Below are 14,071 nucleotides of genomic sequence, written 5' to 3'. Positions count from 1 at the left end.
GCCACAGCTGTCTATTTCATTAATTACAATTAAAATTCAGTTCTCAGCCTCACTAGCTACATTTCAGAGGCTCACAGCTGGCCCTGTGGGGCCCCTGGGCTGCTGTAATAGCTTATCACGACTAAAAACAACACGCATTGATTCTCACAGTTCTGGAGGCTGGAAGTCCAAACCCAAGGAATCGACAGGGCCGTGCTGGCTCTGATGGATCCAGGAGGAGTCTTTCTGGAGCCTTCCAGCTGCGAATGGTTACCAGCAATGCTCGGTGTTCCTTGGCTGGCAGCTGCCTCATTCCCAGTTTCTGCCTCCCTGTTCTCAAGGCCACCTTGTCTCTGTGTGTTTCTCTGGGTCAACTCCTCACAAGGATTACTGGTCATACTGGATTTAGTGCTCACTGTAATCTAGTATATGACCTTATCTTAATATGTCAGCAAGGCATCGAGGGTTAGAACTTCAACCTATCTTTTTGCCAGGGGCTTGGGGTGGAGAGGAACACAATTCCTTTTTCTTCAGTAGGCTCCAAGCCCAACAGGGGGCTTTACTCATGACCCCAAGACCAGGAGTTGCATGCTCCACCCACGGAGCCAGCCCCGTGCCCCCGTGGGGGACACAGTCGCACCCAGCAGAGCGGCCCCATTGGACGGTACAGATACAGAACAATTCCACTGTTGTAAGTTCTAGTGGACGGTGCTGCAGAGAGGCCATCTTACAAAATAAAAATGTCATGGTTTGATATGTCTTATACGTTTCTACATGGCCAAACACCGCACAGCGAATCCAGTGGGACATTAGGGCAATTAACTTTGACAGTGTCTGGTTTCTCATTGTAACTCCCATTGAGGGATCTTGTCTCATCTGTAAGTGCTGCTGCCCATTCGTATGAATCTGCAGATCCTCAGTATCTCGTGACCGTGAGGCTGCCTCGGTTTCTTGATGTAACTGCCACGTCATTAGATTTAAAGTTAAACTACGGGGGCGCCTGGATGGCTCTGTTGGTTAAGCATCTCCGGTCAAATTCTCTTCCACCCTCTTCCCCAACCCCAAGTAAATTAAAAAAAAAATCTTTAAAGTTAAAATATGTGTAGCGATAATGTTTAATGGATAACTTGAATGAATGAGAGATTAATCCAGAAGAATTTCTGAAGAATTTGTGCTCTTCTATTATTCCTTTTTAAAAAATAAATTTTATTTATTTACTTGAGAGAGAGAGAAAGAGCACAAGCTGAAGGAGAGGGAGAAGCAGACTCCTCACTGAGCAGGGAGCCTGACACGGGGCTCAGTCCCAGGACCCTGGGATCATAACCTGAGCCCAAGGCAGACGCTTAACCAACTGAGCCACTCAGGCGCTTCTATTATTTCCATTTTTATATTTCCATTTTATATTTCCATTTTTATATTTTTAATATGTATTTTCTTTTAGGTTTCTAGTTCTAGTTACATGGTTATTTTGATCAAGTAGAAAAAAAATTTTTATAAATGTATCAATAAAAATCTTTGAATCTGTACCAATAAAAGGATTTATATGCATCTCTCACAAAAATATGCAGTGAACCTGTGTGCAAAAGAAAATGGGAAAAATAAATCCTCATTACACATCTCTCTTGTCTTGTTGAATGCACAGCTGGTGGTTACCTCACATGAGTAAGTCCAGAAGACAGATTAGATTGATTTACAGGTCTGCCTTAAAGATTTTTTATGCCTTTACTATTGTATTTTATTTTAAAAGATCTTATTTATTTATTTGACAGAGACAGAGTGAGAGAGGGAGCACAAGCAGGGGGAGTGGGAGAGGGAGAAGCAGGCTTCCCACGGAGCAAGGAGCCAGATGCGGGGCTCGATCCCAGAACCCTGGGATCATGACCTGAGCCAAAGGCAGATGCTTAATGACTGAGCCACCCAGGCATCCCTACTATTGTATTTTTAAGGATGATTTTGAATACTGGCTTTTTTTTCCCCCTAGTACAGCCTACTTCGGACCCAAACTGCCTGTCATTGTCCTCAACGTGGAGATCTTCATGGAATTTCACCAGAGGCATGGGATTTAGATACAGAGACATCTGTTTGGATTCACTTCCCCAGACTGTTGGCGGCCACCCATGAGCAGAGCCGGCGAGGGGCGGGGTAGGTCCGCGGGAGCCCCGGAGGTTGGTCAGCGGCCTCCAGGGGCTCTGCACGGGTGAGGGCAAGGCCTGCAGGAATTAAGGGTCACGGTCTCCAGTCTCCCGGTCTCTGCCTCTTCTCCAGAGCCACACTGTGATTTACGTAATTCTATTCCATATGCTTTTTTATAAGTCAGCCAGAGAAGCATCCGTGTGTAGCCAACTGTGTGTAATTACGAGCTCTCCGTCTACAGCCGCTGGTGGTTCACGCTTGTGGTAATTAATATTTCTGATCATGTCACCAAAGATGCTGTCGAGAACGTTTGGAAATAAAGGATCCATGTTGGGAGGAGAAAGTCTGGAGACCACTTTGAGCTTACGATAATGAATACATTATTCATTTCTATTACTCCTTTATTGCCTTTGTTAAGATATGGAAACTGTCCTGTGCCAGCATTCCTTGTGAGTCATGACGATCTCCGACTATCCTTATCTGCAGTTGCTTATCTAGGCTCTTCACCATCTGGAACATGAACAGAGTGTCCAAAAGTAAGGTTTAAAAAAAGAAAAAAGAAAGAAAGAAACTTGCCTCTTAGAAGCATAATGGGGCTTGAATCCAGGCTCTAGAGCTTATGCCCTATTAATGGGACAGCCACTTGGGCCGCGTGGCATAAGGAGAAGAAATTTTTGGTCCGAAGGAAAAGGATAAAATGTGGAAATGGCATGTTAGTGGAAGGGTGTACATCACCTCCTGGACAGCTCTTACTGTGTGCCCGCTGGCATTCAACACTGCCCCGTGGACAGTGGTGCTGGGAGCCTGTTCTGGAGGAAGACGGATTGTAGCAGGGAGGGCTGACACAGACCTAGAGTGACCTTCTGACCGTGTTGCACAAGCAACCAGTTCCTTCCATTAACCTCAGTAAGTCAACGGAATATGGAGGGAACCTGGATCCTGGGGACAAGCTGGGCCAGGTTCAAGTCCTGGGATCGCTTAACTAATTGTGGCACCTTAGGCCAGGACCAGAAGGCAAGCAAACCTCAGCTTCCTCATCAGGAGAGGTGACCTGGGCAGGTGGGGAGCCAGCTGGTAGGGGTCAAGGACAGTTGTCTTGCAGAAGTGGCCTCGCCCGACCCCTGCTCTGCAGCCCATTACACCTTGCCCGAAGCAGATGTCGACAAAAAGGAAGGTAATGAAGAAATATTTGAACAAAATATTAAAAAAGAAAGAAAGAGTAGACCCTACCAATCCAAGGCCTAGAAGCCTGAACATCTCAACAGCCCCCGAGCACACAACGTGGTCAGGGCAATCAGACTTGACATTGGTAAAGACAATGCTGACTGGTCAAGGAAGCAATTCGAGTACAGTCGAGTATATTTCTATTCAAAATTGTGATAGTAAAAAAAGATTCCATTAACTGGATAAGTTCTGGTTATCTGCAAACTTCACCATACTGAAACAGGTCTTCGCGACTACAGAATTAGAGTCCATTTGGAATGGCCGCATTCACAAAAGATGCTCTAGTGTTAGAGAGGCAGAAACTTTCTATTGGCTGGCCTCTGTCTAACAGAGTGTGGATAAACAATTATTCAGAGGAACCCACGGAGGGCCTCGCTCTCCAGTGGCGCCACCATTCAGAACTTCCTTGGTATACTGGGAGAATAAAATGGGTTTTGAGGCCCGGTACAATTATGCGCATTTTTGTTTGTTTTGTTTGAGACAAAACTAAACAACAGGATATCTGGAAAACCAGCAGCATTTTGTAGACTGGGCCAAACGCCCCGCACAGCGGGCTGTCATATCCACTTACAGTTTCAGTGATAATGACTGGACTGTTTTCAGCCAGCCCCCAACTGCTCCTGCTTTTCTTCGTGTTTCTGCATTATTCCCCTGCATGAAGGCAAATTCTGGAAGAGGCATTACTTCTTAAAATCGGCTTTTCACAGGGCCACACGTTAGCAGAAGAGCATTATCAAAAAGGCCTGGAAATCAAAAGCACATTTTTTCGAGTGGACAAGAAGTGATGTTATATAGGACCGCAGAATGCCGCCCTCGTCGGGGACAAGAGGTAAGCCCGAAGACGAAAGTGGGAAGTAGACTGGTGTCTTTTACTGCCTCCCCAAAACACCCCCTCAAACCAGAAAACCCCAGCCTAATTAAAAGTTCATTCTGCTGTGTGCAGAGCTGGGTGCCCAGCGCCTGGGCCAGTGCGATTCGACACGGAGGCCAGTGGCGCTGTTTCCTGAGCATTGTCGGAGATGCTCTGCTCCCAGGTCACGTTCTAGCAAGTGCTCAGTGCATGCAGAGTTAGGCTCTCCGGGGCCAACTCCACTGTCCAGCCGGGCGGGGGGCAGAGCCACAGGCTCACACTCAGAGGACCACACTGGCGGGGGCCTGACCTCTGCTCGCCGACCTCAGGCAGAAGATCTGAGATGTCAGGACATCTGAAACGTCTTCGTTGTGTTTGGTGCGGTGTTTGCTCCGTTGACACTGGGCTCAAGGTGGAGAAACGGGTCCCCTTTCTGCCCTTCCTAGTCAATTCTCCCGGAAGCCACCAGGGGGCAGAAAGAATCTTTCTTGCCTTCCCGCCACCCCCCTCACCCCCCCACTCTCCCCCCCACCAAACTCTGCATGGGAAGGTAAACATTTCCTTTGGTCCATTTGGGCCAATGTTCTTGATATAAATTGTATTTCTTATTTCCCAAATCCTTGATTTTTTTCAGATTTGGGTTGTCTCTAAATTAAGTCTTCTTTCTGCAAGGAAAGCCATGAAGGCATTTTATATTGATGGATGACTTAGCTCTGAGATCTCCAGGCCTGACACAGCAGCCCAGGCTCTCCCACATTTTCCTCCCTGTCTCCAGCCTCACGGGGCCAGTGCAGGCCCCCAGGCCCTTTTACCAGGATCATTGCGATAGCCTGCCAACCTTCCCAGCCAGTTCTCACGCCCAGCACACATCTGACTCTCATCTGCCTCTCCTGGTCCCGCCTCAGACAGCTCTGCATTACCTACCGCATGAAGCCTCAACCGCCCCCTTGGCACGTCCCACTCCTTTTCCAACCCTTCGCTGCATCTCCCTTCCGTAAACCCTACCCTCAGCCGTTTCTTGCTTGTTTCTTGACCTCCAAACTCCTCCGTCTGCAGACACTCTAATCTGCAAGGTCTACACCAGGGGCCACCTCCCTGTGAGCCCCTGGTCTACTATATACGAGGCTTTTCTTCAAGTCACAGTTCTTTCTTAAGGCTCGAGACAAGCAACACAAGGCAGGCCACGGGAATGATGCACGTTGCTCTCAGAGAGCCGGCCAGAGCCCGGATTCATCGGAGAAACCTCCCTGGAGAAAGTGTGTTTGTGTCCGGTGGGTGGATGCTGAGACCCGGCTCCCAGGTGCCGGGATGGGTCTGGTCCTCGGACTCAGCTTCAGAGCATGGGGTGGAAATGCCGAGAAAGCCTTCCTGAGCAGTGGGTCCGTAGCAGGATCGGTTGAACGTGGCAGGTTCTTAACACATTAAGAACATCGGAAATGCCCATAAAGGAGAGCTGTAAATTTGATGCACCTAAGTGAAGAGTTTCTCTTTATAACCTTAGAGAAGCCACAGTCTGTTTGCCTTGGAACGGGCGGTGACTAAGGTGATCGCCAGGGAATGCGTCCGTGGTTCCACCTGGCGGCGCGTTCACACGGGGGCGGGGCGAACGGGGACGAGCTGTCCCAGAGGGGATACCTGTGCCTCGACAGCTCCCTTCATGGTCACCTGCTGCCAAATGAACAGTGAGAGAGAATAAAGGACCCCATGTGTGTGCCGGGGGGCAGGCGGGTCTTGGCAGACAGGGGAGCTTTCGGGGACGAGTCGTCGGGGGACATCTGGCTGTTCTGTCTAAGAATTCCTGGCATAATGGGTCTGTGGACCCAGTACTTGAGGGCAGGCCTATTTTGGTTTAGAGCTCTTACACCAAAAAAAAAAAAAAAAGCACCAATATGAATTTAAAATTCTTAAAGGGGATCAGTGTAATCCCTATTTAATTTGGACTTCTCCTCTTAATTCATTTTGCATATAGCGAGACACTCTTGCAACGGACACAAAGGGCCTCTCACCCACCCTGATGTGCTCTGCACCAGGGGAGAAGCCCCCCCTCCCGGGGACCTGGCACCACCCGAGAGCCTTGGGGAGCCAGTCCCCCACTCTGGGGACCTCAGGTGCTGAGGGCTTCCCTAAGAGCGGGCCGGTGCAGGTGCTGAAGTGAGGCCCTGCGTTCATCGTGAAGATTCCCTTGCAGGTCCTTTCACTTGGTCTTAAATTCTGTTAACCCTTCCTAAAATTTACGAGGCCACCACTTCTCCTGGAAGCTCACAGGGAGCCCAAAACCAGGCCCACCTGGGTGACAGGGGTTGCTCGGCTCACGTGGATTGTGACCGACTTAGAGGGACGAGGACACAGCGGCGGTTGTAGGGAATCGCCACCTGGCCCAGCGGCAGAACATGCCGTTACAGCTGGCGGGAGGGCAGGGGTGGTTCTGGGGCGAGCGGCCCTCACCTGCCTGGCATGTCACGGGGCTGCAGCCTGACATCGCCAGGGGCCGGGGCTGTCCGCACGCTCCCTCTCGGAAAGCTGTTCCACAAAATCCCAGCCCCACACATAGGCTTCGTTGGTGCATTTTTTGGATGGATCCATCTGTCCACCCAGCAGCGATCTGAGCCCCTGTCCTGCACCCAGCGTGGTGCGTGGCACAGACGTGAACAAGTGTGAGTCCCTGTCTTCTTGGAATTTCACTCCAGCAAGAGAGACAGACGGTTTGTAGCCAACAGAGGAGTCAGAGTGCTGGACTGTGTTTGGTCACACGAAAGGCCACTTTGGACAGGGTGTCAGGGACAGCTTTGGAAGCGGGGCCGATCTGTGGGCATTGAGTGAAGGGAACGTGGACATCCTAAAGACTCAGAGCCGGAGTGGTCGTGTTCTTGGCTCTTCGGAGACCACGGTCGTGGAGGGTTGACCCAAACCCATGGACTGGAACGAAAACTTCTCCGAGAGGGTAGACGAAGTCCCGGCGACACTCAGGAAGGAAAGCTCCCGTCTCACAGAAACCATCAGAGCCGTTTCTGGAGGGAGCTGGTTTGACCTACAGTCGATTTGGAGAAAGGAGGGTCAGGGCGTTCCAGGCAGAAGGGATGGAATAAGACCCAGTGTGGAGGCAGAAAGACAGGGCTTGAGAGAGCGGGGTGCCCTCTCGTTTGGCTGAGTTATAAAGAATTTGGAAGTCATGGGCGCTGAGCGAAGCTCCTCGGGAGGGGCGGGCTTCTACACTGGCAGGCCATGGTGTGCGAAATCGCCCCCCCCCCCACCCCCAGCAGCTCCCCCGGGAACACTTTGGACAGCAGTGGGGAGCAGCCATGGCTGGAGAGGAGAAGCCAGGATAGAAACCAAAACACCCACCTCAAATGCACAAACCAGATTATGGCTTACATCCGCTAACCTGGTTTGCTATTTTCACCAGGAGACCTAGGACAGAATATGGGAGTGTCCTAAGCCTCTCCCAGAGGGAGCCCCCGCCCCGAGGGGAGGCCACACGGAAAGGCAGGGCCCCCACGAGAAAAGCCCCAGAAGGATGTAACAGAGTGCGTGGCCAGCGTGGCTGGTGAACCAAGAAATTCCTTTTCCAAAACAAGTCCGTGAGAAAGGCATGAACAGTCCTTGACCAGGGCTTCAGCCGCTTTCCCAGAGCACCTGCGGCCCATCACCTCGACAAGCGCGTGGGCTTCCCGGCCCGCCCTCCCCGCCCCCCAGCCCGCTGCTGCTCCCCGAGGTTGGCAGGAGGCCGCCCTTGCTCCTCGGCACACTGACGTTTCCCTCTTGGAATGTTAAGCGTAAAAACCAAAATTCATGTGCTACCAGTGCGGGAAGGAAATGTCCTAATCGATCCCGAGAACGGGGGCGATAGCATCAAAGCAAAGAGCAGAAGGCGGCGTCCCTGGAAGGGCAGGCGGACGGCGAGGAGCAGGTGCGCGGGATATGGAAGTAACGCTGTCTGTGGCAGAGGAACAGGCGGGTGTTGGGTCACATTTCCCAGAGGCAGGGCCCCCCGGGCTCCTCGGACAGGGGGTGTGGTTGGACAGAGGGAGCTCGCTGAGGGAAGGGGAAGGAGGAGGCCGAGGGCACAAGGCCAGGGCCTGAGCGGGGCTGGGCCCAGCGGACCCGCGCCCCAGCCAGGTGAGGGCAATGACCTTGCAGGTGGGATGGTTTCTGCTCAGCCCAGGGCTGCGCCCCCCCCCCTCCGGCCGCAGCGTGGTAGGAGGAGCTGCTGAGGACCCCCCCCCCCCACACAACACACACATGGCCTCTGGGTCTGGGCACCCGGCAGTGTCCACAGCAAGGCTCAGAAGTCTTTGCTGCTGGGGTGTGTGAACAGAGAGCTCTGAGCCCACGGAGAAACACCCGTCGGCCTGGGGGAACGAGAGAGGGGGCAGGAAAGGCAGAAAACCCGGCAGCCACATCCTGGCCCCCACCAGCTCCTCCTGCTGTCCTGCTGGAGTCACCGTCCCTGCAGCCCTCCTCCTCCAGGGGTGAGTAGACACCGTGATTGCAGCCAGGCTCTGGGGTCATCAGCCCCTTGCCCCGTCACTGGTGTGTTCCTGGGGAAGAGTCCCTCGTTGTCCCCCGTTGATTGTGAGGACCTAGAAAGACATGTTGGCAGAAGTAGGACGAGTGATCTGGAAAGACTGAAATTAGGCCTTGAAGGAAGGTGTGAGGGCATCACAGGGGGTAAGAGGAGGCAGGGCTAAGAAAATGCACTTGATAGTAAAAAGAAAACGTGCGCATGCGGACACACACACACGCAATGAAGGGATGAAGGCAGCAAGCCACCTGGGGCCGATGAGGAGAACAGGGGACTAGGGGACGATCTAGTTCTCACCCTGGATCTGACACCGGAGACCTGGGGACTTGGACAGGTGTCCTACCCTCACGTGGCCTGAGGAAGAACAAGGTACCCACGCGCCCACTGTACGGGGGCCCCACCCTCTGTCCCCACCAAGAATGCTGTGCTCCCTCTCTGGCTCTGCTGGCTTCCCCTCGGGGAGGCCTCTGTTCCCCTATTTAAATCAGCACCCACCCATGGGCTTTCGACATGACAAGTAGAAGGTTGTTGCGTTCTTGTGTGGGGCCTACCCTCTACAGACTGCGTTTCCTGTTCGTGCTGCTGTCTGTCTGTCTGTCTCGTCGGCGGACAGGTCGCTCTGGGGGCAGAGGTCTGCTCTGGCCTGCAAGCAGCTCTATTGCCAGACTCCGAACAGCCCCTGGTGGGCTCTCCGTGAACACTTTGTGAATGACTGAATGGGACTCACCAGAGGAAAAAAGAAGATAAAAATGAGAAAGGATCAAGGAAAATTTGAAATTCTTTCTCTTTCAAAGTTATCTCTATACCCAGTGTAGGGCTCGAACCCAAAACTCTGAGATCAAGAGTCACATCTTCCACCAACGAAGCCAGCCAGGCACCTGTGAAATTCCCCATATGCCTGGCATTAATATTCTAGGTGTTCTCGGTGAAGGTCACTCCGTGCTTTTCTTTGAAAATATATATGGATATATAAGTATCCATTGAAGATCCTTTTTTCTTTCTTTTTTAGAAATATGGAAACATGATACTCAAGGTGACCGGGACATATTTCCAATGATAAAGAAAAAGCAAATATTCCTTTTATTTAAATTGTGGCGTTGTAAGAACAAAACCAGAAAAACTCCTCTCTTATGTGTAAGGTGACTTTCGTCTCTGCTGGAGCCCTGATTGTCGCTGAGGCCATTTGCATGAGGCTGGTGTTGGGGTTCCAAGCCTTTCCCTGGTCTGCCCATCAGCAGGGCCCATCTGCCCCAGGGCACATGCTCGCCCCAGTCCTCAGCCCACCTTTTTGGTGTGACTGTGAGATGCATAATCGATAGTGAGGTCCTGCTCCCCGGGGGTGCTGGGGATCTAGTCCGTCCCTGACATCAGGACGACGAGACCCGGTCTGGAATGAACACCTTACTATGTGTTGCTCTGGCTACCAACTCTGGTCCTAGTGCCCCCTTTCCTCAGCGAGTGCTGGGGCCCCTGAGTTCCCCGGCCCCCACACAGCTCCCACGGACTCTAATAAGGGACATGTGACAGAAACCACATGCTGGGCTTGGAGAATGTATGGGCTGACCCACACTTTCTCTCCAGGGAGGAGAGAGCTTTTACTCCTCCAGTCAGTCAAGGACAATGAAAACCAAATGTGCCTGCCGTGGCGTGCAAACCCACACGGACACACACACACACACACGCACACAGACACACTCACAGACACGCACACACGCTGCAAATATTCATTATGTGTGATAGGCCAAGGGTCGTTGCTGTTGTTGAAATGGAAGCTTGTTGCTGGTTCTCTAGAAGGCAGAACGCTGGGATTCAAACAATTCCTGCGGGCCACGTCCTTCCCTTACTGCTACGGCTGCATCACTGACTTGATCACCAGATTCTGTTCTGTGGGAAAACAGCTGATTCCGTATTCTTTTTTTAGATTTATTTATTTATTTATTTGACAGAGAGATCACAAGCAGGCAGTGAGGCAGGCAGAGAGCGGGGTGGGAAGCAGGCTCCCTGCTGAGCAGAGAGCTCTATGCGGGGCACGGTTCCAGGACCCTGAGATCATGACCTGAGCTGAAGGCAGAGGCTCAACCCACTGAGCCATCCAGGCGCCCCTGATTCCGTATTTTGTCGACAACATGTTGTTTGTGTCTAAGGTAGTACGCCTTTCCAATTCGGAGAAGGTGCCTCAAATCTTCTGATGTTTCCCCTGCCAACCTGTCCTCACTGCGGGAGGAGGGGCAGGGCCAGCCCCATATCCCCAGAAGGAGGGACCCGCACGCCCCGCAACTGCTGGAGCAATAGCCAGAGCCTGGCTTGGCTTTCCCAAGAAGGGCTCAGCCTGCAGCCCACACCCCCCGCCACCCCTGGTGGATTCCATTTTGCAGAAGGAAGAGCTGAGCGTTGGCGTGTGGGCTGCAGCCAGCGGGCCAGAGCGGCTCCCCGGTGTGCCCAGCACTCAGCCGGCGCTTGCCGGTGCCTTTGCCCGAACACTTCAGCCAAAGCTGGGGAGGGTCCCTGGCTCTGCTCCGGGAGACATAGTTGGCGGGACAAGCCCACGTGGGACAGATGCATCCAAATTCCTTTATTCTTGCCGAGTCCCCCAATCTCTTTTTACCTCCTTCGGTGGGGTCATCAGGGGTCGCCGGCCGCGTCTCCTCTCTGCTCGCACTTCTACCTGCCGACACCTGCGTTCTTGAGCTGATTCACTGCAACTCGGTGCGGCGGGATCGTGGAGTCCGATCTCTCGCGTCCGACACAAAGTCACTTGGAAAGCCCTCTCGGTTTCATCTCCGGTGTAGTTCGCGCGTCTCGGTGGCTTCGTTCCCCTGATGTTAGCAACGTCTGGGCACCGCACTTGTCCTCAGCTCAGCCAGCGCAAGAGGCTCCTTGCGGGCCTGCCGGCTTCAGTCTGCTCTCCAGGGCGGCGCGGTCTGGCTGAGTAAGAGGCAAAGGCCATTCCTTCCTAAAATAAGGTAAGCTAGAGTTGCCTGGACTGGCTTAGTTGGGGGAGCGTGCAACTCTTGATCTTGGGGTTGTAAGTTCGAGCCCCACATTCGGTAAAGAGATTACTGTAAACTCTTAGGAAAAGGTAAGAGAATGCCTTCCATGCCTTTCCACCGAGTCCTGGTATTTCTTTGAGCTAGCTTTTCGTCGCACTGTGAAACGCTCAACGTAAACCTCGAACCACTTCCTCAGAGCATGGCTACTATTAAAAAAAACGTCAGAACAGAGCAAGTGTTGATGAACACGTGCAGAAATTGGAACCCTTGTGCACTGTGGGTAGAAATGAACAACGACAGTGCTTCTATAAGGGGGTGCCTCAAATTAAAAATAGGGTCACTGTATATCCAGCAATTCCCCTTGTAGGTATATGTACAGAAGAACCGCAAGCCGGATGTGAGTGATACATTTGTAGCCCGAGTTCTAATCACAGTTGTCAGGGGTAGAGGCTGACACCAGAGGCTGGAGTGTCCTCACGTGGATGAACGGATGAACAAAATGTGACGACACATAATGGGATACTGGCCAGCCTTGACAGGGAAGTGTGTTCTGACATACACTACCACACGGATGAACCTGGCTCATGATCAATGAACTTGAGGGCATTATGTGAAATGGAACAAGCCAGTTGCAAAGAGCCAAATATACCGTGTGCTTCCATGGATATGTCTAGAAGAGTTAAATTCACAGAGACAGGGAGCAGAATGGTGGTTGTTGGGGGCTGGGGAAGGCAAACGGGGGAGCTGTTGTTTTGTGGGTACTGAGTTTCAGTTTGGCAAGATGAAGAAGTCCTGGGTATTTGGTTGCACAACGGTGTGAATATATGTGACACTACAACATTGTACAATGTCAGTGGTTAAGATGGTAGGTAGGTTTCCTTATGTGTATTTTAACAGTTAAATATTTAAAATAATTTTTAAATTAAGCTTACATTACGATAGAGCAACCTGGGTGTCTGTTGCCCGTATTTCATGAAGTTGAATTTCAGTATTTGGCAGAAGACATTAACTTCGTAAACTGTATGGAACTTGTAGAATAACAAAATATAAACTCCATCTCTCTTCTAAGAAGGATGAATTAGATCTCCTTCAGTAAATTTATAATATTTAGAAGATTCTTTGACATGAAACTTTCCAGGTGAAACTTTGTCCTGTTGTTGACATGACCAACGGTCCATGTGCTCCACTTGGCACAGGATTTTTAGCAAGTTTAGGTAGCTGAGAACTTAGAATCTTAAGAAGGTAAATTGCAGGGGTACACTTGGTACTGGAACACAAAAATCTATGAGACTAGTTAGTTACCCAAATCTGGACCACGCGTTGCCCATTTATCAGGAGACTTTCCATTCCCACTTCAAAGGAAGAGAAAGAATAATACGAGTCAGTGTCCAGACCATTTTAATAAATACAGAGTTCCCCAAAAGACCCACCATTCCAGACCTTACGGCTCCTGCCAAATCCTGTAAAAATAAAGATTAAACCATACGGAATATTTGTTTTGTTCTGATTGCCGTTATTTTGTTTTGGTAATAAATGTCTCCAGGCTTCTGGCCTAAGAGGGTGCTGACGGCTCTAACTTTTGATTTGGCTCATCTCTGGCCCTTGAAAAGGAATCACTTCTTCCTTGGCTGCCTGATACCCTCTACTCCTAGAATAACATACCGCCTTGCTCATAGGGAGTGGAGCATGCCGTGCTGCCCTGGACAAGGGCTAGGTTCTAGCATCGGTGGGCCTGGCTCTCAGATTCCTCATCATGTCCTGAAATTTTGTATTTTTAAATAATTTCAAGCTTATGGAAAATTTACAGGAACAGTACAAAGAACTACTGCAAATTTTTTACCCGTTTCATCCATTGTCAATAGTTTGCCTCTCTCTTCCTCTTTCTTTTTTTTTTTTTTTTTTAAAGATTTTATTTATTTATTTGACAGAGAGAGATCACACAAGTAGGCAGAGAGGCAGGCAGAGAGAGAGAGAGGAGGAAGCAGGCTCCCTGCTGAGCAGAGAGCCCGATGCGGGACTGGATCCCAGGACCCCGAGATCATGACCTGAGCTGAAGGCAGCGGCTTAACCCACTGAGCCACCCAGGCGCCCTCTCTTCCTCTTTCTGTGTCTCATATTGTCACAGTACAATGATCAAAATCAGACAATGAAACATTAGCACAATAGTTATCCACAGTATGTCTAATGTAGTCAATTTTCCCAATAACGTCTTCTATAGTTTTTTGGTTTTTGTTTTCCAGTCTAGGATTATTCATTGAATGTGTTTAGGCAGTAGGGATTCATCCACTTTTTTTTTTTTTTTTTTTTTTTTTTTTGTCAGAGAGAGAGAAAGAGAACAGAAGTGTGAGAGGCAGAGGGAGAAGCAGGCTCTGA

The sequence above is a fragment of the Mustela erminea genome, chromosome 14 (assembly GCF_009829155.1).
Source record: "Mustela erminea isolate mMusErm1 chromosome 14, mMusErm1.Pri, whole genome shotgun sequence".
NCBI classification, from domain to species: Eukaryota; Metazoa; Chordata; class Mammalia; order Carnivora; family Mustelidae; genus Mustela; species Mustela erminea.
This window is presented reverse-complemented; position numbering follows the sequence as displayed.